We start from the raw sequence: 27,264 nt of genomic DNA, 5'->3' as shown, positions 1-27,264 counted from the left end.
CCATACATGGCTCTCGAAAAAAAAAAAAACATTATCCGTCATTCCAATTTGGTTTTGAATATGGCTTCTGCACGGAATTTTTCTTTTTCAAATATTCATGAACTTAGCACATGAACCCAAAGAGTAGCGAGTCTACTAAAGAAAATTATGAATTTCTCCTGAGGATAAAGAAAAAATCACTAGGAAATCGAATGCACAATGGTCCCCAAGCCGTATGATTCCACCTCTTACCCCTACAAAGGTTTGAGCTGGACGATTTATCTTTACAGATAATTAAATATGACATTTTAACCAGGTTAGCAAACAAAATCAAACTCGTTACAGTTACAGATATAAATTTCCTCTAGAGTTTACAGTTGCTTCACAGCGATATAAATGTGGAAAAGCTTAGGCGTCCATTTATTTATTGTTGTTTCGTCTTCGATTGAATCTTACAGACTACTCTACATATTCTTAATTCTATTTTTAAAAACATTCTTAGAAATAGTAAAATCGTAATGAACACCAACGTCGTTGAAGGCTTTCAAGCAGGAATTTAGTGTTCTGACCATAGACGGTTCTATGTGCCAGTACAGCAATGAGAGCCTCATTATGAGAGGAGATCTCCTTATAGTTGCCGCGGTGGTACATAGAGAGGAATTTCCTGGAGCAATTGAAGACAATCGATGTTTCCGCTAAGTAGGTCGAAAATGAATAGTTGCTGAATCATTTTACGCCTTTCATTTAACGTTTCTAAGTTTATCAATGCACAACGAGCGGTGTAGTCAGGTAGGTGCATGGGATCACGCCATGGCAGATTTCGTAGTGTGAATCTGATGAACAGTCTCTGTATTCGTTCAACTTTTAAAACGAGTGAGGTATGGAACGGAGCCCAGATTGGAGCTTTCATATTCTAGGAGGCTCCTTACTTGAGTACAGTACAGCGTCTTCTGGGCGTAGATATCTGTGAACTGCCTAGTGTACCGCCGAATGAAACCGAGAACAGCATAGGCTTTCGAAGTAACCATCGCTACGTGATTGTTAAACCTCAACTTTGAGTCAATCGTAACCCCTAGATCAAGAATTGATGACACTCGATGTATGATTCTGTAGATTTTCAAGTCATCGACAAACATCTGCTTGAATGATGATATACGTGGACACAAATCATTTACAAACAATACGAAAATTAATGGTCCCAGCACACTGCCCTGTGGTACACCGGAAGTGATTGAAAACGATTCCAAACGAGTAGAGTTTAACGACACGAAAGCATTACGATTCGTCAGGTAAGACCGAATCCAGTCAACCATGCAATCGGAGAGTCCTATAGCTTTCAGTTTTTCACAAGCACGCGCGTGTGGTACCGCGTCAAACGCTTTTGAAAAATCAATGTAGACCGAGTCAACCTGATTGCGAAGTTCGACCTCGCGGAACAGTGTGTTGGTATAGCACATCAGATTCGTGGATGTAGAACGAGGTTGAACAAACCCATGTTGATACTCCGATATTAAAGGCTGAACAACACTGTAAAGTGCTCCGTGCACTAGGGTTTCGATAGCCTTGCTAATGCAGCATAGAAGCGAAATACCACGATAATTAGCAAGACAAAAATGTTTGCACTTAAACCATTAGCTTTAGGTAAATGGTGTCTCGCAGATTTTATTAAATATATGTTTTGACCAATATTTTGACGTAAGTAAAATTAAGGTGGCCCTTCTAAATTTCTATGTCTATTGGTTCTTGATTGATACTTACTGGGTTTAAAAAGTTATCTTAGGGTGAAACCTAAAAATTTAGTTAGTTTTACGAATACTTTCTAGGAATTGAAAATTGATTTTAACAAATTATTAGATCTAAACATTTTTAGAAGTTTTAAAGGTGCATGTTTTAGGTGAAGTAACTTTGTTGAAATATCATTCTGTTGAAAAGATAAAACAATTTTTGTTCTAAAATATGTTATTTTCAAACCCCCAACGTGAACGAACCAAACATTTGAGTTACATGTAATTTCAAGATACAAGTTGAGTCCAATGTACGTACAACTCCAATAGCACTTGAGACATTTTGCGAATAACGATAACTAGTTAAAAATACTTATGTTGGATTTAACGTTTACACCTTCAACTCAGAAATCACTTATTGTATTATTCATATTGTTTTTTGGCTATACAGGGAAAATGGCTTTAATGTTGGCCTATGGATCTAAGATTGGGCCCATCGCTAAAAATCTGCTATTTATTAAATTTATCTAGATGAACGCGTCATTGGGACCGTACTAATGGATATTTTTGTTCGCTATTGAAAATTTAGTCGATTGCTAAATTTATGTATGGGTCCAAATTAGGGGCATTTAAGCCGACATTACATCCATTTCCCCTACTCATTCAAAGTTTCACATTTCTTTAACGCAGGTTTTTCTACATTAATCGAGCATTATCAAATAAACCCCAAATCAAAATACTGATGTTTGGTCACAAGACTACAAAAATAGGGCAACTGCAATAATTTCCGTTAAACATATTACAAATGAATTTACTCTTGGATCATCAGTACTCGTTTGAAAAAAATATAATAATATATATAAAAATATTCATTGCTGTAACAAATATTGTAGAATATACTGCAAAAAACTATCAATGTTATTGTTGGCACAGCACTAGGCGCAGAGTTCTTTTCACGGTTCTTTTAGCAATCCGTTTATTTGAAAATGCTTCAAAGCTTAAATATAAATTTGTTTCAACTGATTAGCTCTAATGATATTTATCGAATGTTTACTCACAATTCAGTAAATCTACTCTTAGATTCTATGCCTACTTAGCCTGTGATAACTGCACTCTTTCTTTGTCACTTTACCTAGAATAAGTTGGTTTTAATACCTTAGTATTAAGCTAGGCAATAAGGTTTTAGATTTACTCACATATCGTAGCGTAGCAGTAAGTTTTAGTGTTAATCCAATATAAACAATGCATGCGTGACTAACCTAAAAATTGTAATGTTTATGTCACCTTAAGTATTTAGTAGGAAATATTAATTTTATTCATTCTTTAACTTACACAATGTAAAATTCAGCACTTCAACTACTATTAGGATAGGCTAACACTTTAATTTTAGTTTCAATTCACGTTAATCTTAACTTTTTAAATAGCATAGAATAATTCTGCTGACTGCCTGCATACAATCACAGTTTTTTCTCTCTTCTACTTTCCATGACATTCTGTCTTATCATCAATCACACCACAGTAGTTATCATTAATCAAATCTGATCCAGCATCCCTACGGTAGATTCCTTCATACCGCTAACGATCGTAACGTCTCCCGCAACATTCCCCTCCCCGTAATGCTGCTCTGGTTCATCAGGATTACCTATTGGGACTTGGGAGTACGTTGAGCACAGCAAGCTTTGCCCCGGAACGACGTAGAACTCCTGTAGTAGTCTGAACATCTGCCTGCCGGATGCGACCATCTTTCCCCGGAATGACCTTTACAACCTTTCCTCTAACCCATCGATTCCGGATTGCTTCATCAACGATGAACACAACATCTCCCTCCTGTATGGGTTTCACTTCCTGGTGCCATTTGTTACGCATTGTTAGGACCGGGAGATATTCCCGGATCCACCTTGTCCAGAATTGATCCAGAAGATAACGACAAAGATTCCATCCATTTCGCAGTGCCTCACCTTCTGTAGTTGTCGCTTTCTCCGTCTGTTTGACCCCATTTGAGCTGAGGAGAATGAAATGATTCGGAGTCAATGCCTCTTGGTGCGACGTTTCCAGAGGCATATACGTCAACGGCCTAGAGTTGACCATTGATGGTGCCCGGGAATGGTTGATAGATTCCATAGCAGCTTTGACTGCTCGTACCATCCTTTCCCATGCACCACCCATGTGTGGAGATGATGGTGGGATGAAGAACCATCGTGTGTTGGTATTAGTGAAGGTCTGCGACAGTTCACGGTTCATTGCAGCAACTTGACCAGCCAACTCTGGGCTGACGCCAACGAAGTTTGTTCCATGGTCTGTGTAAATTTCCGCCGGCGCTCCACGGCGTGCAATGAAGTGCCGCAACGCTAGCTTGCAAGATTCGGTTGACATTGACACTGTTACTTCCAAATGCACAGCCCTTATCACCACACACTACCAAAAAGTCATGTAAATTTCCGTGCCCTGAGACCGACACATGCGAGCGGCCTAAATGACATAAGAATCAGTTGAAAGAAACGAGAAAATAAATTCAATCAATCGTACTTTTCGTCGATTTGCGTATGTTTCGGTTTGAGAACACTTAATTTTACATGACATGTTTGTTTACGTTCCATAATTTACGTCAAGGATGGATTACGTCTCGTGTAAAATTAGTTATTTTTAAGTGTGCAGGCACGTAAAGAGTGCTACCCAGCGTTTGACCTGGCTTCGGCCGATATTGATCATGTACGGCCCGAAATAGTCAATTCCAACCAACGAAAATGGCCGGACGAACGGCGTCACCCGTGCTTGAGGAAGAGGTGCCATCTTAGGCACATCTGGACTCGCTTTGTAGACTACGCACCACTGACAACGCTTTGCCACACGCTAAAAAAATCTGAATTTTACTGGTGATGTAAACATCCATGCATGCAAACATTCATGCATGTAAACTTCCTTTTCACGTAAACTAGCAGCTTGCAAGAAATGTTGCAAACAAAGGTGGAAATTTGCATACAATATATGGAATATTGCATGACATGTCTCATAAATTTACACGATTTATAATGTAAATTTGTATGATTTATGACGCTCCATTTATGTGCATCATAGTAACGGAAATTTACACTACTTTTTTTTAGCTGTGCACTGTGCGCACCACTGTTCGAAGTGCTGAAATATGGAATTGCTGCCGAATTTCATTGACCACAGTTTCACCGTTATGATGACCGAACTTTCTGTGATACCGAAATGATATGGATATAAGATTGGGCTAATCGCTAAAAAGCTGCTATTTATCAATTTTACCTAGATGAACGCGTCATTGACACAGTACTTATGGATTTTTGGTCGCTATTGAAAATTTAGTCGATTGCTAAATTTATGTATGGGCCCAAATTAGGGGCATTTAGGCCGATATTACATCCGTTTCCCCTACATTATTATTTCTACGCTAGTGTGTGTGCGTTAAACATCACTTATTTCTATATTTCAACAATTTCTGATCAGAAATGTTTCCACTCGGTTATAGTTGCATATTATATTGAGAATTGTCAGAAGCACGGCATGTGCTGCTTTCATAATGAGAAGACAACCGGTGGCACAACCGTTTGATAGCCATATCATAAGCATTTTAGTTTCATGTTTAAAGCTGCGAGAGTAAGGAGGAAAGGCTACGGATTATCACAGAAAATATGTCGACTACTGTATCCGCGATCGTGGGATAACATTTATTGATACATTTTGTTTTCTCATGTGACACAAGGGCTTAACATAATTGATCCAATTTCTTTTAATTTGATGTATACATCTATCCTCCTAATGTATTCCCACATGAGGAGGTTTTGGAGTGGGTTGATTTTTTCTTTCTTTGTATGCATACTGAGTACTTGGCACTGGGGAAGTCTACCCCAGAGTCTTAGAGCACGAAACACTCATGCAAATTGAGGTGCTCTGGGGCTGAAATATACAAATGGTACGGTTGGCACAACATTTAATCATAAAAGTCTCGAAATTCAGCGCAATCAAACGTATCTTACGTTGAATATCATATTTATTTATTTCAGATCTGTAATTTTTATTTTACATTAAATGATTGTATACGTTCCATCCTTTCTGTCAATGAGGAATATTGTGTTTAACCTTGTATATGACCATCGGCTTCTTGAATGAGTATAAATCTCACTAAACATGGATGTATTGGTGTGGCGCATTTATACGGACCGTTATCTATAGCATTCATAATTATAATTCGATGTCTTGCGAACCAGCCACGGTTCACGGTACTTTAATCTAAACATCCACGGTGCTGTGTATAATGTTACACCTCGTTGAACTGATTATCATTTGCATGTTGTTGTATCGAATTCGTTCATGATTCCAAGCTACATCCTCCGGAATATAAATGAACTGAGTGTATTCAAGGGAAAGCATAGATTTGATAATTTACCATATTTTTGCCAGTTTTGGGAATGTTCGATGACACCATCAGTTGTTAGCGCTTTCATTTTCTGCTAAAATATCATACAAAATTGGAAAGAACACAGCAGAACATTCGATTTGCCTACAAAGATTCTTATCGCAACTCAATTTTCTTTGAAAATTAATATAGCTTTTTTGTGACTTATTTTCTTGTGCGCTTCTTCTCGTTTCAGATTTGCGGAAAACGAACTTGAATGTTATGTAACTTCATGTCAACGATGATGGCGATAGATCTGCCCAGGATAGCGTCATTATAATTCATGAGATGCAGGAGAAGAGAAAAAACTGTCGATATTGATGTGATAGGAGGATTATACATAATTTTGAATTCCTCTGTAATCTGCTTCCTTGTACTCGGTATGTTTTGATGCGCTATAGCTTCAGCTTGTTGGCAATTCCGGAAACTGGAGAAGAAGCGCCTGTAGTCAGTGACAGTTCGGAAGCTCGTCAAGTGGAAGAGAAGAAATTTAAGCACGTTCTGACATCGTGTGTTTGTCGTTGCTCGCTTCTAGTGATTGTTCCTGTACTGTTGAGCGATAAAAAGGAATTTTCCGCGTCGTTTGGTGTTGTTCCTAAAACGTTGTGCGTGTGTTACATCGTCGACATTGCAAATCGCAAATCTTTCATCAGCCTGTGATGCTCAATACCGCGTGAAGAAGTCTGCGGCATGATCAAAATTTCATAGACGTAAGCGAAAATAAATTTATCATACTGCAACAGGAGAAGAGTGAGACCCCAGCTCCGGTGAACAAAATATGTGGAGTCGACGTGAGGCATGCTAAAAATGTCGTAAATTCAATTTTTTGTCAATTTGATTTTTTGCCGAAGCCGTTAGCGCTTCCATTACGTGTGATTCGCGCCATCATCGCATCGCTCTCTAAAAATCAGCATTTTCCACAGGTGAGTGTTGGTTTATTTCCGTTTTTACTATGTTTATTTTCATGTCACTTGCCAAGATTTCAAATTTGCTGCGTACGTAAGTGGACGATTCAGGTTTGCTAGAAAATACCATTGATTCGATTTGAATCGTCATCAGAAAGTACCGTGCCGATTCAAATTTCGGACACTTAAACTCGAATTTCGGACACTTTTAAAAGTTGATTATCTCGGTCGAATATGATCCACATGTCTTGTAAATTTTAAATTTTTTTGACTAGTGCCCTCCACGATCATCTAACATTATTACTTTGTTTCTAACTGGATGTAATATTTAATTAAAAATGAAAGTGTCCGAAATTTGAATCGTCCAAAATTTGAATCGGAACGGTATGTGGAAGGGGTTTGTTGATAGCAATCCAAGATTTATTCTGGAATGAAATTATTATCTTCATAAACATAAATTTGATTTTTATCCGGAATGATGTGCCGAATTCTTTCCTTCTCTTACATTTATCAGCTTATAGTCAAGCTATTTTTATTTACATACTGAGTACATTGAGAACATGACATGCAAGTGTGCATGAGAAAAGTTATGTATGGTAAAAGGCTGGATGACAATGTATAAAGTGTTTGATTTTCCTGTAGTAAATTCAACATGAAGTTCAAATAACTTGAGCAAAGGTGGCAATACGTTAACATTTTGGTTCTATTTAGGGTCCCAAACAACTGTGCAAAATTTGGGGACGATTGGTTGTAACCCAGCTTTCCGCATTGCGTTTGAAATTTGTATGAGAAAACCTTTTTTTTGCATTTTCATTCCTATTCATGTTAAAGTATAGTCCAGGAAGTGCCTAATAACTTTGCCAAAGGATGTACGGTGCTAGAATAGCTCTGAAAAAGTTATAGCTGTTCAAAATCGATGTTTCGAATTTAATGCCAAAAATCACTTATCCTGTCAACACTGCCAATTGGTGTACCAATGAAAGTCAGATTTCAAACTGAATTAATTTCGGAAACGATTATCTTATCGTTTTGGTATGTTCACAGCATTGCTAGGTCATTTTCAGAAAAAATCTGGACCAGTTAAAATATAAAATCTGGAAAAATCTGGAATGCTTCAACTGCTTTTTAACTTAATGCTATTGAAATCAAGGTGATGTGCCAATCTCCCGTAAAAATCGGTCAGTATGATCATCTGGAATTTATTTAAAGTACTAGAATGTTAATAATTACATGTTTAAGTAAACTATATAAAGCAAATAACTTGTTAGCATTGCTTAAATCATACAAAAACTTAAAAAAATATAAACACAGTATGCCCAAAAAGTTTAAAAATCCATTACGCAGAATTTCAAAAACTGAGTTAAATGTGCATGAAATATGTTTAGAACTGTTTTTTTTTTTAAAGAATGAGAAGCAAAGAATCAAGCAAATTTGATGGGATGGATTTTTTTAAACTAATAATCGATGTAGTCCTTACTATTTGATGCAGTACCAGAATTTAAACATTTTATTAGTTTTAAATAATTCTAATATTACCCTGAGGTTCATCAGATTTAAAATTTAATTCTTGACATCATACTACACACATCACCCAGTAGACCAGTAGGCAATTTTATTTTGAAGCAAAATTCACCTGGCTGAAGTGGGAACAAAGTCTAACATCGTGATACTCACACACAGTTTGCCTAAACTATGGGTTACTCCACTATTCGCATGACCATTACGAATAATGTTACGTCAAAGAATAATTTTATTATATTATTAAAATGTCATTTTTTAAACTCAGGATCTTGAAATGATTCTATTTTTCCTGGGTCCAAGATTATGACATTTTTGGTCAATCTGAATTTACTTGGAACTCTTCACAGGATTTGTTCGCCCTCTTTTTAGTTCCATTTGATTCATTCTAAAATTCCACCATACTTCTTTTCTATATTCCCCTAAAATAATCTAGATAATATCCAAACTTTTCCAGTAACATTTTAAGAGCTCCTAGCATTACCTCTTGTAATCTCTTATAAATTCTTAAAATATTCTTCATAATTTCCTTGGTACATTCTTCAGAATGATCGTCACGCTCTTTTCAGACTCATCCGATAATTTCCTTTGAACTGCTTTGTGGGTTAGAATTGTGTTGAAATCTCAAGTACTTTGCCAAAATGGTTTTGAAAGTCTCAAAGAAATTGCGCATAATTCCGTTTAAATGTCTTTAATTTTTATTAAAATTAATCTACATGGAAACATTGGACAGAATTCATTTGAAATTATTCTCACAATTCGTATCAGCATTCTCCTTATGTTTCATCATAAGTATTTTCTATGATTTCTCTTCCGGATTGTATTTCTTTTATTCACAGAATCTTCATGCAATTGTCATCAGCGTTGACAAGACAATTGACACCGGCTTCAACCAGAGGTTGCACACACTGTATATTTAACACGAACAACACACCACACCCAGTAGACCAGTAGGAAAATTTTCAAGGTGTCAAAATTTGTAGCGGTTGGAGCGGGAATCGGACTCTTACTTCGTGGCACTCACAATACGCCTGAACGACGGTAAAGTCACACGACCACGAAGCCCACAAAGATGGATGGAACTCTACTCAGAATAAGCTTGAAATTCTCGTTTGATTTCACAAGGAATTAACCTTACACTTCACTGTGAACTATTTTCAGAATCACCATAAATTTCAATAATTTCCAACGTTGATGGACTTTAATAATTAAAGTAGTAAGTTTGGCATTTTATTTTTTGATTATATGGTAAATCAATTGCAGTGATATTTTAAAGCAACATGTTTAAAAAATCTGCTAAAATCTGGAACATATTAAAAAATCTGGAGATATACGTGGTGTGTCTGTGTATCTGGCAAAACGATTAAAAATCTGGAAAATCCAGATAATCTGGAATACTGGCAACGCTGTGTGTTCAGATGAATTATTCAAAAACAATAGATTTATTTCATATGCGTAGATAGAGAGGAGGGGGACTTACAACACCCTTCTACGCCCACCTCACTCATATCAATGGAAGTAAAGTTTCAAACTGACATAACTTCGGAGTTTCTTATTACATCGATTTGGTAACCGCCAACCTCTTATATAAATGGAAGTAAAGCTTAGAACTGAAATGACTTCGGTATTTCTGATCTTGTCAAGTTGGTACACGCAAACCAAAAATCTATTACAATGAATGTTAGTTCCGTTTCCTATCATCCTCTGTTCATGAACATCGCAACGAATGTTAGAAATTGACCTTACAGGCGATGTAATGGTTTTTTGTCTTTTTCATTTCGTGTTCTATCTACGCTTTCGACTATACCAGTAAGCTTGTAGAACGACGCACATTGTAGAACATTGTAGAACGACGCACACACTTGCCTCGAATCTCTCCAGCAGAAAAAGCATACGAAGTCAAGTATGCGAGAAAATGAGCGCTTCATGTTTGCTTTTAGGCTATCCATATTCAGGAGCTTGGAGAGAGCAGTGGAGAAAGCACAGGTCTGATAATCGAAGCGTTCGTGGTTCGAGTCCAGTTGGCAATCGGATTCCTATTTTTTTCGACATAACTAATTTATCTCACTAATACACTCTACATTTTTCGGTCTCCAATTTTCTTGCATTGGACCGCAGCTAAGTATATCGCATCCTCGGTTCATGCGGTCTCCATCCTCTGATGATGAATCCCACATAATTGTAAACGAATCTTACATCCCTCGGTTGGGTGTATGTATGAGCATATAAATAGTTTTAAATAAATGGTTCTCTTAACGTTACACACGGAAATATTGTTTTAGTTTGGTTTTGGACATTGTAAAGTCAAGGCCTCCTCGCGACAGTTGGTTTATACCTGAATTGACTGATGCTTTGTGTGCTTTACTACCGCTTGCTACCGTACGTTCAGATCTGAATTCGAAGTGTATTGGTAAAAGCGCACGCACGAACGAATGAAAGCTGTATTAGAACAGTCGCATCTATACCCGCTTTGCTAAAATCATCGTGCTTGGAACGTAGTGAACCGAATGGGCTGTATTTATGCATTTCTTTATGACCAGGTTCTCAATGTTTCTGTCGTCATAACAGCCTTCACAAACCGACGACATCCCTCAGCTTACCCAAGTGGCTGTCACGAAAAGGCTGTCACGAGACATTATATACAATTGATATACGGCAGTGGAGTATGGAAGAAACCCAGAAGAATGATCCCGAACAGATATGTCGGCCCGATGTCGGATCAATGTAAGGTCATTTTATGGTCGACGTCGGCCAAATGTCGGGTCGATGTCGGGTCAATTCTGTGTTTATGTCAGGTCAATGTCGGGCCAACATCGGGTTGGGGTTTGGTAGAAATCAGGTTGGTGTCGGGTAGGCTTATATTTTTCGCCGGAGACCGTGCGTTTAAAAAAAATATATCGGATGAAAATTTTGCAATGGGTAGCACGAACGTGATAGCAACCGAACGAGCTCCGGCGCCACACTGGTAGTGTAGTAGCAGTTTTACGACATACAAACAAAATTTCAAAGACAGCAGCAACGAATCGGCAGTTTGACGGACTGCTTGTTGTATGTACGAGGAAAGTTACGAATGACCATCCGAGGCTGTCATAGCCGAACGAACAAAATACATGACTAAGAACAAGCTGTCGTGAACAGCACAAGACGGCAACGTTGCATGTCGTATAAAAGCCTCACTGTGGGCTGTCGCTTATAGCTCAATCTCAAGGCTGTCGTAGGAAAAAGAAAGCGACAGCCGTTGGAATACTGTCATGAGGCGGTACTTTTGGTATGCCTGGTCAAGGGTATCGCAATGTTTATTGTTCATAGTCATCATTTGGTTGACAAGTCCAAATTTGGCATAATTCGTAATTATTATTTGTAGAAAATAAATGTCTGTGTCGCAAATGCCATGGTGATTGCAAAAGATTAATTTTGATAAGAAATCCATTGAATCAATTCTCTGCGAGATGATAACGTTTATGAATGAAACCATGGCAAATTCACGACGCTCTTTGAATGTTTGGATGTTTATGAGCTTACACCGAACTTTATAAGATGGTAAAAGAAATATAGCCCAACTTAACTTGCGGAGTGCATATAGTAAAAATTTCTTTTGTACTGACCCTAATTTTTCTTCATGTATGATTAAAAAGGTAGACCAAACTATGCTGAAATATTCCTGACATAAGTAATGTACAATGTTTTTATCGTATGCGGGTCATGAAAGTTATAGCAGAAGCGCCTAGAAAGTTGTTGATTCTGTTTATAGTTGTATTATAATCATCAATGATTCTATGTTTAGAGGCTAAGATAATCTATCTAAGTACCTAACTTTTCACATTTCACATTCTGATGTCCTAAGGGGGGGGGGTTAATCCTATCCGCCCCCTGCAATGAAAGTATAGTTTCAGGATGAAATAACTTAGGAGATTCCCATCTCTCGAGTTGTTCAGATGGGTTATTCATAAATATTTATTCAATCTCATAAGAGCAGTTTGAAAGTGAGTACCCCAACCCCTTTGCCTACTGTTTTGGTATAATGTGCAATGTCAGACGTTTTCACTAAAATGTCTATAAATTGTAATGATTATATTTAAGTTTAATATATTCTACGATTTCTTTACTCATTTTGAATGAACTGGGTCTCGGGTAGATTTCTTGTTGAATTAATAGCATCACCCCTCGTTTAGCCACAACAACAACCATCAAGAAAGCAACTCGTTGTTTTGCAATGAAATAACCTGTATCGAAACTCCAATCGTTTGCCGGTTTTTGCATGAAGTCGGTCAAAATCTCTAAAAGGAATCAGCACTGTCAAAAATGACGTTTGACTTTGATTTAGGTGGGCTACAGCTCAACTAATGGTAGCCCAATTAGAACGTAGCCCACTTAAAGATGGCCCAACGTGTAAAATTCGACTGTACCTACAGTGTATCTCAAAATTGATCGTACAGCTGTACTTAAATTTTAGAAAAACGGCTCTAAAATCACAAGTTAAAAAAATATTTCTCTGAATGTTTGGCAGCTAACTCAGCATCAATTATTGGCTCAGTATTGGGCATATTTGGTTGTGTTTACAAAAAAGTTAGAGCAATTTTAGAAGAACGTCTTTTTCTTGATACATCTTATTTTCTTGAATTAAAATGATCGACTTCTTGAAATTTTGCTCATTTTTGGTCGTAATAAAGATCATTCATATGCCACTAATTTTAATAAAACTCGTCCACTAGGTAAAAAGTTAAAACTCGAGCGTTTTACTAAAACAAATCTTACTTCATACAGGATCTTCCTATAAAGACCATAACTATAACAATAAATCAATAAGCATCTGTTTAACCACCAACCACGATTTAAAAAAAAATCTATTCACCCTGAAACATTGTCCTGATCAATTTTGAGATACACTGTGTGTCTGAGACGAAGCTTGTGGAAACAGTTTTATTTTTCTCCTGTTTTTGGTTTTTGACTGCTTCTGTGTTTTCTATGGCAGTAAATCTTCGAACTGCTAATAATTTAAACAACATCACTTCACTAGCAGCTGTACAGACAAGTGGATATTCAATATTAACACTACAACAATTTTCGATTTAAAAACTGCGTATAGTAAGCCCCCCTTTCTAACTACGTTTATGAGATTGAGCAATTGTTTTTTGAATAATTCATCTGAATTTACCAAATCAATAAGATGAGAAACTCCGAAGTTATTTAAGGTTAAAACTTTACTTCTATTGATATGGGTGAGAGTGGTGTTTATTAAGGTCCCCTCTCTCCAACTACACATATTAGATAGAGTTTTTTTTTAATAATAATAATAATTATTATTATTATTATTATGCACACCGTCTTCGACTACGTCGTACAGATTAATTACTTAAAACTAAAACTATAATCTAAATATCATTAAAGGAACGCAAACAGGAATTAAAACAGTTACTGAATCCGAAGTGTGGAATGGAATTGACAGTAACGAAGAGTTACGAAATCTGCGAGGATGAATGTTCCATGGAATCCGTTGCAGGAGTTCGGGACAGTCCACATTGCCGGTAATTAGGTCGAAGATGAATTTTATACGCCTTGCTGAGAGAAATTTCAAATCAATTAGCATGCAGTGAGAGCATGCGTAGTGTAAAATGGAGACCATACTGGGGAAGCATATTCTAAGATACTACGAACCAGCGAGCAGAATAGTATCTTGATGTAATACACATCGGTGAAACCAGAAGCATGACGACGAATGAAACCAAGCACAGTGTATGCCTTTGTATTTATGATGCTTATGTGTTCACAAAACGTTAGCCTGGAATCGATCGCAACGCCTAGATCGCAGATTGAGTTAACACGTTCTAGGGAATCCGGTCCCATGCAGTTTGGATGAAGAGTAACGCTATTGCAGCGGGTGAAAGATATCACTTTGCATTTTTTGCTGTTGACTCGCATGCCGTTGTCGCCGCACCAGACTAGTAAACGATTTATATCTTCTTAACACAGTCGGTAGAAGAAACACGAAAAAAATTTAGATCATCTGCATAAGACAGTTTGGACGATGAGAGCAGCTCACACAAGTCATTCACATAGATGATAAAAATAAGAGGACCGAGAACACTACCTTGTGGTAATTCATCTGAATATACCAAATCAATAAGATAAGAAACTCCTAAATTATTTCAGTTTGGAATCTGACTTCCAAACTGTACAGCGGCAGTGTTGGCAGAAAAAAATGATTGTTGACATTTAATTCAAACAATACATATTTGAACAGTTATAACATTTTTAGAGACATTCTAGCACCGTACTTCTTTTGATAAAGTTGTTAGGCACTTCCTGGACTACGTTTGTACATGGTTGGTTGCATGATTTAAGCAAAATTGTGGTATCTAGGGATGCAAATGCAAAAAAAAAGGTTTTCCTATGCTAATTTCCAAACAAATTTCAAACGCAATGCGGAAAGCCTTCGAAATTAAATTATAATGTTCAAAAATCCTCAGCATGCGTTGTAAACTGAATTTACGGATTTAGAAGGAAAATTATATATTAAATACGTTTTAATAAAAAAATTCCCTTCTTCAGAAAAAAAAAAAATATATATATATATATTGAAGGGACTGGTGACATGAGCATGAGCATGAGCATGATTGACCATCTACGGTTGCTACTCTGCTATTGCCAGATCATCTGTAGTTACACAGAGAATTAATAGATGATGCTTGGGACTAACAATCATCCTTCATGTGTAAAAACTGGTGATCTAAATCTAGGCAATACCAGCGCCGGCCGCGCCCGAACGCAGGCCAAGAAAAGAATTGTTAGGAATGTGTTGACGAGACAAACGCTTTGATGGAAGCCAAAAACACCTCTGCATTTCCACGAGGAATCACTAAGATATTGGGTAAGAGGGTTGGGACGTGTGTAGATCATTATGTGGTACGTCCTTGTTACTTTTTATGCCTTTGTTGATAGTTAGTCCTCGTGTTGCCTGGACCGAGGATGATCTTGAAACAAGGAAAAAATTAGTTAGTTAGTCTTCATCTATGTGATTGCTAAACTTCTATCCGTTATTCCCTTGTTTGAAGTGGTTAAGACTAGGGTTCTGATTCATGGTCATTATCGGTGTCATTCCAGCAAGCTTCTTTTATTACAACACACCAATGCTCGATTTGTTGTTATTCCAATGTATTTACATTAACAAATAAAGTGATTAACGAATCTTGAATGTGGAGGGGCTTGAGATTAAACTCATGATGTTTTACTCAGTAAGCAAAAATGGTCGCTCTAAGGCCACCATGCCCCTCATATTACATCATACAAGCAACGATCGCGTTGTTAATGCAACCATTCAAAACCAGCCCCTACTGTAACGTTGATGACGATGTTAAGTTTCACAAAACACACGATAATCAAGCAATATTAGTGTAAGTCTCCTCAATATGATAGGACCAATAATTTGTGGCGATGCCCTTTACACAAGAATAAGCCTCTACGGCCGATGACCTTTTAAACATAGAGACAAAAATGCTGAAACTCGTAGAACGAATTTGCAATCAAGAAGCAGTGTTATACCCCGTTCACATTACAGCCTATATCACGTAATATAGGCTGTCTTGCAATGAGCACTCATACATCTAGTTTTCACTGGAAATCCCATGTATGAGTGCTCATTGCAAGACAGCCTATATTACATGATATAAGCCGTAGTCTGTCCGGGGTATTAGATTTCTTACAATATCTCAATAATTTGTGACTCTTTATGAAATCCAATGCACAGTGTTGCTTTTTGCCGTTTTCGTGCGCTTTTTTAATAGCTTCTCTAACATTGATTTTAGGTGTATAATTTGTTTAAAGATGTTTTTGCATATGTTAATCCGCTTCTTTTGATGTAGAAGGTTAGGTGATTAATCTTTAGGTAGATTAAAAAATTTTTTTTATCTGATTCAGATAGAGACTTAACGTCTTCGATAAAGTTGTAGCAATTGTTATTTTAAGCAACTTTGCTGAACACCCAAAATTTCTAGCTCTTATAAATTGCGAGATATGTATCATTTTTCGTGAAAGGCCCCTTTAAATCATGTTTCTTAGTATAACTGATTTTATAGGCATCCTTAAATTTTGGTTTTTTCTACAACTATATTTATCATGTTTAAACACATGCTTTTGCTGAACATTGTAACTTATTATCTCTTGAAATAAAAAAGTTATTCTTAAATAATCGATACTTTTAGTGGTATTTGCTCCTCAAATAACTATTTCCGGCGCAAATTGGCGCAAAATTCTAGGAAGGATTCTGAATCTATACTTATTTTACTGCCGAAAAGTTATAAGAACATGTGGCAGCACGCGATCGTTTAGGTGTTTTTTTTTTAATAACTAATAAACTCCTGCAAATGTCTAATTTTTGCATACATATTTTAATTTTAAAAGATAGCGTGTTACAATGTTCAGCGAAAATATGTATTTCGGCAAATAACTTTGCAGAATATGTCAAAAATATCGAAAATTTAGGAAAAAAGTTATACTTAAAACAATGATTTGAAAAGGTATACGCTCTAATTTTTTCCAATAATCGCTGATTCTGGTTGCTCGCGAAGGTGTTGTTTGAGTAGCTTCTTTAATAATTTCTGTCGCATCCTTTTGCTTTGCCTCTTGAAGCTTTATTTGCGTTGCAAATGCCAGCTGATTCGGTTGGTATCGATGTCTAATACTAGCTGATTATTTCCTTTTCGTTGCATTGCAATCTTCGAAAGGAACTGCTCTTCGACCGATACTTACATCTTTCGGAGCTGATAAAACATTTGAAAGGTTTTTTGAAGTATTCGGAGCAACTTCCTAAAACCCTCTGCTTTGAGCGGCCATGTGCATTCCATTTTTATTTTTAAGTAGATACAAAGATTTCCAGCATGTTTTTTATTTATTTTAGAAGGAACAACAAGAGACATCGGAATTGATTGCGTACGCTTCGCTACGCTTCGCTACGCTCGTGGACATTTTGAAATTTCACCGTTGGCATGCCCTTAAATTCAAAGCGAGAAGAGACCAAGTTCATCAAATTCTATGGCAAAGAAAAAGAGGCAACCAAAACATTATTATTAGCATATAAATTTAACAAAGGAAATAACTTCTTTGCATTCCGGTTCTTGAAATAATCACATGCGCATACCTGAAGTTGATGATTCCGCCATTTTTTAACGGTTTGCAGCAGTTCACCTCTTCCGTTTCTACTCTTATAGAATTTGACAGCTTACTATCAATAAAACGCATAAATTTGTTTACTCAAGATACTTACAAGTGTAACTTTTTTCCTAGATTTTCAATATATTTAACATGTTTTGCAAAGTTGTTTGTCGTACAAAATTACATATTTTTGCTGAACATTGTGACATGCTATCTCTTCAAATTAAAATATGTATTCAAAAATTAAACATTTGCAGGAGTTTTTTAGTTATTAAAAAACACCTAAAAGATCGCGTGCTGCCACATGTTCTTATAACTTTTCGGCAGTAAAATAAGTATAGATTCAGAATCCTTCCTTGAATTTTGCGCCAATTTGCGCCGGAAATAGTTTGAGAAGCAAATACCACTAAAAATATCGATTATTTAAGAATAACTTTTTTGTTTCAAGAGATAATTAGTTACAATGTTCAGCAAAAGCATGTGTTTAAACATGCAAAATATAGTTGTAGAAGAAACCAAAATTGTAGGATGCCTATAAAATCAGTTATACTAAAAAACATGATTTAAAGGGGCCTTTCACAAAAAAAATGATACAGATCTCGCAATTTATAAGAGCTAGAAATTTTGGGTGTTCAGCAAAGTTGCTTAAAATAACAATTGCTACAACTTTATTGCAGACGTTAAGTCTCTATCTGAATCAGATAAAAAATATTTTTTTTGATCTCACTTTTAGGTAGATTAATCACCAAACCGTCTACTTCAAAAGAAGCAGATTAACATATGCAAACTATACCCCTAAAATCAATGTTTGAGAAGCTATTAAAAAAGCGCACGAAAACGGCAAAAAGCAACACTGTGCAATGGTAGGGTAGAGCGCTGCTTCGTCGTAATCGCCCATTTCCGTTCTATCGATCAGAAAAGATCAATGATATCAATGATTTCACCGTGCGCAAATCAACAATAAGTTTGTTCTGAATCGTTACAACATAAATCCTATTAGAGCGCATTGCATGAATATTTACGCTCATAGTTCTCAAAACAAAAGAAGCGCTCCTAGAGAATCCCCTTTTTCTACGTTTATTCGTAGGACGAAGAAAATCTAATGGCGTTTCAATGCGTTACGATGGAATTGAAACTCGTAGGACGAATTTAGAATCAAGAAGCCGTATTAGATGTTAAACAATATCTCAACAATTTGTGACTCTTTATCAAATCCAACAGTACGTATGGAAAGGTGAATAAATTTAAAAGTCATCTTTGACAGAAATATTCCTTTTATGATCAAACCCGTTCAAAAAAGCGCGGGTTGTGCTTAGTAGGACAGAAGTTAGATTAAAACCCTACGTATAGACAGGTAAATAAATTTGAAAGTCATCTATAGTAGAATCACTCAATTTTTGAGTTCATATCCGTTCGAAAAAGAGAGGTTAAGTGTGGGTTATTCTTAGTAGGACGGAAATTAGACTCAAAACCCTATCACTTTTCTTTTTCAAATCACTCCGTGCACAAAAGCAATGCACATCGCAAAAACCTAAAAAGAGATCAGCGCGGTCGAGTCACACCGACAACAAAGGGAAGCGAGAGCACACCAGGCACCTAAACAACAAGGGGTAAAACATTAGCACAAACCATTCCAAATTAAATGATCGCAACCGGGACACAAAACTAATCAAATGCAAGCGTTAGCGTTAGCGTTAGCGTTAGCGTTGTTATGATATACTTCGTAGATTGGATACTAGCGACACTCACGTCTCTTCAGAAATTCTCAATTAGACTACTTTCAGGAATAATGCTGAGGAGTAAACATTGGTTCCAATCTAAACAAGAGTAACAGAAGCATGACTGTCGCTATTCCCGGCCACGCCCATCTTTACCATAACTAGGGATAGGGAAGGAAATGTTGATGTAGTACTTACTTAACGAGAGGCCACCGACTTAGCGACACCCTCATAAGTGCTACGGAGTTGGAGGGTTGGGTAGGGTATTCGGTTAGGATTCACCTCAAGTTGGCGATGCAACCAAAAGTATGTATTGTTTATTTGTTGTTTATTTAATCTCTCGATAGCCGGCTATCGAAAGAACATATTAATTTTGTTTAGTGATAATGAATTTTAAGAGTCATGATGGTGAGCTTGGGATTAAACCCAGCAAACAAAAACGATCCCTCCAGGGTCATCGAGCATCTCAGAACCATAACGCTTCGCGACAATACAGGACTACGTTTTCGCTTGATATGCAAATAGTTTCCGAGGTTAATGTTCAATATCAAATATACAAATGATGGTGGCGATTTATTGTGCTGTGGAAGAGCTTGGGGTTAAATCCACGATTTTCTGCGCAGTAAGCAAAATCGATCCCTCGAGGGTCATCGAGCATCTTATAATCCACAGCGCTTTGAATAACTATTATTTACGATAATTACATGAAATAAATAAAATATAAACTACAAACAAAACGTGACTGCTAAAATCTCAAAAAGATATTCTCTTTTTTTTTTTTGTAGTGATCCAGTGGCAGCAACTTGCTAAAACTCTACACTGGACCCCTTTTATTGGTAAATTTTGCTTCTATGAGCCTTTATTTTAAATCAACACACAGACGTTCCTAGGCTATGGTGCCCGTTTGGTCACTGTTGTTTTTGTGCTGATCCAAATACTTTTGATAATGACTAATTTCATTGATATATAAAAATAGTAATATCAATTACGGGATAATATGGTTATTTCTCGATTACTTTTTCAAAGGGAAGCACCAGCTCCTGCAAACAATGCATCCGATCGTCGATCCGGTGCAACCGGCAGCTCGCACAGGCCTATCAACACCACCAGCAGGTAGAGGAAAATTTCCCCTATCTGATGATAGTGCCAGCCCGCGTGGGCGAGCCACCAGTTAAGCCAAATCGACGACCAAACGCACCGCCTACAAAAGCCGATACGCATCCTTGAAAAAGTTATCGAGATTTCTACTAATTAATGAATTATTGACAATTACCTCTCATGATCCTTGGCTCTGATTTTAACTTACCACTTTTTGATTATTTATCAAATAACTCTCCCAGAATATATAACTCCCCGATGCTTTGTTGGTTTCTGGTCTCATTTGGATTGGTCCTGAATTTGTTTGACATCCTGTTCGAAGTAATTCTTTGAGTTCCAGCTTGTACGTGTCTCACGTCATATGATTCGCCATTCACAAAGATAATGGGTTAAAAGGGAGTAAAACATACATAAAGGTAGATTAGTATTAGTTGTACTTGATCCAAACAATAGAAAGAAGCATAGATGACTTAGTAGAAAAATAAAACTAATAAATAACTAAAAGTGCAATGGATAAGTGTAGTTTTGATCCGTATTCAGCCCTGCTGGCCCCTCAAGCACTATTTGCAGCAATTGTGATAAGATTATGCAACACTGCTACTCCTACTATGTTAGATGTATGACTTGTCAATTTTCGCAACGCAATGTCTTTCAATAAATCACTCAATCAATTTGATGTTTGAAAATTTGCTCAAAAGGGCTTTGTTGACACATCATACCTTACCGAAAACTAAAGCACAATAATCCTAATTCTTATTTCAAACCTATCAACATATTTAACACATCTTTCCTAAAACTTCACTTGTTCGTAAGCGCCTGGTTGAAGATATGACTTTCGCTATTGACATTGTCTGTAATTAACAAATACACTAAATAGGAAGATTTATTATACAACTTCATAGGCTAGTCGCCTCCCTAAGCGGACCCCCCGCGTCCTATCTCTTATGTTAATTAGCTTTCTGAATTCTATAATTGAAGTTTATTTAATAAATAACTGAAATCTCTAATCTACCTACATAATCCATGCTTTTAAACTACAATTTAACGTGTTTCAAGTACTTCTGGCTTTTACATATCTTATATTATATCTTTTTTCGTCCCAGATGACACCTTCAAGTGACTAAAATGCTTCACTTTGAAGTTAGTTTCCAAGCTAATCTTAAATTGTATATTGTATAGGGTAAATGTTCCAACTACGCTCTCACATTTCCACTATGTGGCACCACAAAAATACATATGGGCATGTCACAATAGAAGCACACCACAGTGGAAATCCCGAGCCATAGTTCAAACACTTATCCCAAATCAAAATGAAGCACATATAAGATTAGTTACAATACCATGTACAAAATGGTGTTTAACATTGTTCCCTGAGTAATACCTCAATGAAAACAACAATGAAAGCTTGTCACGCAAATAGAAGGAGCACCGATGGGCACTTTCTGAAATACTTCAATAGTATAATTCCCTTGCAAACCCAAATAAATCTATCGTAAAAAATAAATAAAATAAGAGTGATTTGCGGCAAAACCCGCCAGTATCACACCCAACGTCAGTGCCTATACGTAAGCGTACTACGACGCGGCTCTCAATAAAAGGAGTAACAAGTGTGATACTATCACTGCTAGACTAGATCTTTGGTTCTCTCATGCAGTGGTTTATCAGAGAGGGGAAGCTTAGTAATCCCCATCGCCTGCCCATGTCGCCATTCTATCGCGGCATGAGCCAGCAACACCGACCATAAACCTACCGTCTCCAACACTCCACTATAAAGCATGAAATTAAGCCCGCCCACCAACAGCAAGGTGCAAAAACTAGCCAAGGGGAGGGCACAAAACTAATCAAATGCAAGCAGCGAAAAACTCCACACCAGCACAAAGACAGCCTGAACTCAAAAAAAAAAATAAAATTTAAAATAAAAGTCCGCAGCCGAGCAAAAACACGCTACCGTTCTCGAACGATCCTCTTGGAGAACTCCACTTTATAGTTATAGAAAAAAATGTTACAAACAACTTTTCTCAACACATAAAAGTCGTACATTTCATCTTAATTGAGATAGAGAGGGTTGTTTGAGGGCGGACCCGCAAAAACACTTTTATTTTACCAAAACACATATTTTCTTTTATTTTAGGTCTTCACTATGTTCTACAAAGTTGTTTGTCAAACTAAAATACACAACTTACTAAAACATACTATACCTGCATCATTTGAATACGATGACTTATTGATACTTTGAACTTGTGTATCTTTTATTAATGCAGATAGGTGCAGACGAGATCAAATGCATCTAAAATTATATTAAAAAAGCTTTCGAATGATGGTAAACTTGTCCGTTCACGACCGTCTGCTGAGGAGTTGTGCTTAAAGCAAACACCCGTTGATATGCTGTAAAGAAATCATGCATGGTTATATTTTATTGTATACCGTGTATTAAATTCATTTCCATAGTAACTGGCTCCATAAACAAACTTCCCATTTCTCAGAGCATATAAATTGCAAGAACTGTACATTATTTTTTCAAACTTTTTCCAGACGGCAAAACTGAAGCATCAAAAATCTTCAAATAGCGGCGCTGGTGGTGTAGTGGTAAGCGGGATTGGGTTCAATCCCAGTCGGCGCCGCCGGGATGTTCTGAGGCATAAAATCTCTGATCACGCCTGCCTTCGGAAGGGAAGTATAGTCATTGTTGGTCGATAGGTAGGGTCCCGGTATGGGAGCTACCTCCCTGGCGTCGCTATCATTGGTATCGGTACGAAAAACAAGGTCGACGGAAAACAAACCAAGGGAAAAAAATCTGTCCAATTCATTAAAAATCCTGCAACACAAAGGCTTTCGGTGAAATGGCATTAGGTAAAATGGCATTCGGTCAAATTTTCCATAAATTTTTTTTTCGTCCATCCCTAGCTCGAAGTCTGGCTACGCCCTTGATAGTGCTCATCACTGTTTTTTTTTTCAATAATCGTGAAGCAATTGTGAATGCATATGAATGAAAGTGGTGCTATTAGTTAAGAGCGTCAAAATGTACTTTTAAACCACTGTGGACTGGTGACATGTTAGATTTAGTTCTTCTTATGAGGTAGTAGTATCAGCAATCGGAATTGAATAGGTTGAAGTTGCGAACAAGTTAAATTGGGTCGCTCTCGGCGAAAATCGAAATTTTGAATTTTTTCAGTTTTTCAGCAAGAATGACCTACATTGATGTCAAATTGTAAGATGTGTATACAAAGTGCCAAAAAACCTGTTTTGTCGCACTGTCCTCAATTTATAAGAAGACCAACATCTTAGATCATAAAAATACCTAAAAGAATAGTTTTTATTTGTTTTTGTGAAGTTAACTTCTTCAGAACGACATGACATACCGTTCTGATTCTTATTTCAGGCCCTTAAGGCATGTGCTGCATAAAACGGACACATAGGGGAAATGTATGTAATGTCGGCCTAAATGTCGCTAATTTGGGCCCATACATAAATTCATCAATCGACTAAATTTTCAATAGCGACCAAAAATATCCATTAGTACCGTCCTAATGACGCGATGGGCCCAATCTTTGATCCATAGGCCAACATTAGAGCCATTTCCCCTACTTTATGGTAACATCTGAGCTACCTGAGATGATATTTTAAAGTAAATATCAAAACTTTTCTAAAAAAAGAGTTAATTAACTAGTGCTACCAAGATTTAAACTTCGGACACTTATTTATTTTTATTTATTTAACACAGCAACTAATGTCTAACTGTTATGTTTTCCACAATTTATCGAATTCTAATGCATTGTGCGGCCGCCTTAAATTGCAAATTTGTTTTTCAACTCATAGGTTTTTGTGTACGAGAAAGGCAAAATATGTTCAGCTGCTGAATTAAATGCCTTCCACTACATTTAAGGATATCAATTTTATGGTACCCAGATTCTTGACTGAATAACCTATTTTTACATAATGAAAGTTGCTTGAAAGCTCTCAGCAGCTTCTTGACGGGGAATATCGTTAGACGTACTAGACTTTTTTACCTTTTCATAAAATGTGCTTTTCTTCAAGCGCTGACTACGTGACAAAGGAGTCTTTTCATATGTTCGGAGTACTCATAAGTAAAAAAGGTATCTATACTGACGTACCACTTGCTTTCGTGAAAGAACGTTTTGCCGGAGAATCCGTGCCCTTCCTGCTGTCACTCTTGGTACCAACTTCTCATACACGGCAAGCCCACATATCCAGAACACTAATTTTCGCAGGTCGCTTTTTAAATAGAGATAAAAAGTAGGATGTGGAGGGTAAGCATTTACAGCCCCTCTAGCCGGTAGCACCAGCAAAGTGGAAGCAGAGTGTATGCATAAATAAAAAGAAGAACCGAATGGAAACAAAAAAATTAAATGTTGTGCTAAAAGTTCCGCTTTTCGCAGCACATTCTATTTTAATTACAGCCTCTCCCTCTTGCGCAAAGATAAAAATGCCCGAAGGTAAATTATGGATGTATGAATTTCTTCAGGAATTTTCACTTCATTCACACTTTGCTTTCAATTAGTTGATTTAACAAGGAAACTCTCCAGGTGTTGTTTTTATCAGTCTTGGTGTGAACACAGTTAGTTGATGTATTTCATGTTGATTAGCCTTAGGTCGCATAGTGGTTCGGAACGCAAAAATAATAACGCCAGGATATTGCTTTCAGACGTGCTATTAACCGAAGTGATTCAATTTTTTGTTATCTTCTTCTCTTACCGAATTTTACGTCCCGACTAAAACTCTGCGACTTACTGTTCTTTGATCAGCTCCACTGTTGTCCACCATCGTGTAGCAACCACAATGATATTGCAAGCCAAGGGTAGTCTAAAATATGCTTGACCAGGTGGGAATCGAACATGCCGTCTCCGACTAGACCTTTTATGACTAGACTTTTTTGAATCCTGAAACAGTAGAGCAGTGACGGCAAAAGCACGTGGTGTTGGATCTCTATGATGAAAAAACCTATGCATTAATTTCTTTTTGCAGTTTGAATGTATTTGGTACGGTTTTACTGGGAATTTATATGTGTTCTGAATGGCTTTTCAGACTCAAAAAAAAAAAAACAAAATAATGCTATTTTATTAGACAAAAAATAAAATAGCAGAATTTTGATTTTGTCGAGACTGAAAAGCCATTAAGAATGTATGGCCTAAACCCTAAATGATTGGGAAACACACAAAATTCAACTTAAAATATGACCATCGGTTGCTCATTACAAACAATTGCGCGCAGTGTCAGGCAAATTGGAGAAGGTCCAGTTTGAAATTCATGTTTTTGGGCATTGGCCCAGAATGTAGCATATCTGCAGGGGGCAAGGTTGCCACTCTAAGATTAACATAATTTTTGCATATTATTTTATATGGTGAAAAAAGTCAAACTGCTATAACTTGTATTTGTGCTTAACCAATTTAAGTCAAATTATACACGTTTCAATGATTAATGTTTTGACTACTAATGTTCAAATTTTAGATGATTTGAAATAGAACCATGAAATGCTTAATGAAATAGCAGTTTGTAAAAGGGCAGAAACGATTTATTAGAATTGCTCAAACTTGATGTAGACTCATCCAATCAACCTCAAATAATATCGATTAATTTTGAATAGTGTATTCATCAGCAGCCAAAATTTGAGAAATTATGTTGTACATACTGAAAAGAAAAGTTAATTGAACCTTATTCGGACAGAAATAAAACCAATTTTCTCCGTTACTGTATTAAATTTTGTTTTTTTTTTAAAGTAAATAAGTACTTAAGTTTTATACACCGTTCTCGGGGATTATTATGTTGTATAGTTTATATATTGGGCCTCCCTCTAGGACTTTTTAGGGTTGGAATTTTTTTCGACTTCCCTGGGAATAGAGTATGATTGTACTTGCCATACCATTATATTTAATAATGCAAAAATGGTCCAGGCTATGAGAGCTAAAATGCGGTAGGCATTAAGCTGGAAAATGTGAAGAGGCATATGTTTCTAAAACAAAATACCAGTACCAGGTTGAAAAATTAATCAAAAGATGTAACAAGCCAAACTTAAAAGGTTTATTGGTTTGAACGATTATAACTTGGTCATTTATAGATGAAATTAAAATCCAAACACACCACCAATAGATAGGAATTAACTCTACAAATCTGTAAGAATTAATAAATTTTTTCATGCTCATTTCTAAGTGATTTTTGGGACGTTTCATTTAAGAATCATTGTTGTAGTTAGTTTCTCAAAATATTAGATTTATCATATTAACCTTAACCTTCCTAGTGCATTTGGGCTTTTTTGGCCTGGAAACACTGTGTAAATGTTTCCTAATACATTGAGAAGATTAAGGGAAGGTTCACCGCTCCATTAAAAATGAATACTGCTTGAATGTTCTAAAAAGTATTTATATATTGAAAATCTTAAAAAATTACATTTTTTTTTCTAATTTTGTGAAGAAAGTTCACGTGCAAAAACATTTTTAAGTCATCATGGCATAAAATTGGACTCAAAAAATCACAAAATTTTGACCTTTAAGTTTTACTGAGGGTCCAATTTTTTTCATGATGAGATAAAAACATATGTTTACACATAAAGTTTTCAGGAATCTAAGGAATAAACCGAATAATTTTTCCCAATATTTTTAGAAAAATAAAACGTGTCGAAACATAATTTTTATTTTTGGTGCGGTAAACTCCTCTTTAAGGATGCTTATCTTCCCCGGGTGGCAATCCTGCCCCGTTTACCCCTAATAAATACTTGCCTCAGTTTTATTGCATTACATTAA

General features: G+C 36.6%; 1 protein-coding gene across 3 annotated transcripts in view; it reads left to right on the top strand.

Moving 5' to 3' along the window:
- LOC135708712 (TWiK family of potassium channels protein 7) overlaps positions 1–27,264 on the top strand; it is a 287,460-nt gene that overhangs the window by 52,018 nt on the left and 208,178 nt on the right. For all 3 annotated transcript variants that reach the window (XM_065230819.1, XM_065230828.1, XM_065230835.1), the window contains one exon: positions 6,320–7,046. The gene's annotated coding sequence lies outside the window, so the exon portion shown is untranslated. The remainder of the gene's footprint in view (positions 1–6,319; positions 7,047–27,264) is intronic.

Source organism: Ochlerotatus camptorhynchus, unplaced genomic scaffold (assembly GCF_037179485.1).
Source record: "Ochlerotatus camptorhynchus isolate MF236.1 unplaced genomic scaffold, CSIRO-AGI_Acam_v1.1 ptg000032l, whole genome shotgun sequence".
In the NCBI taxonomy this organism is placed as follows: domain Eukaryota; kingdom Metazoa; phylum Arthropoda; class Insecta; order Diptera; family Culicidae; genus Ochlerotatus; species Ochlerotatus camptorhynchus.
This window is presented reverse-complemented; position numbering and strand designations above follow the sequence as displayed.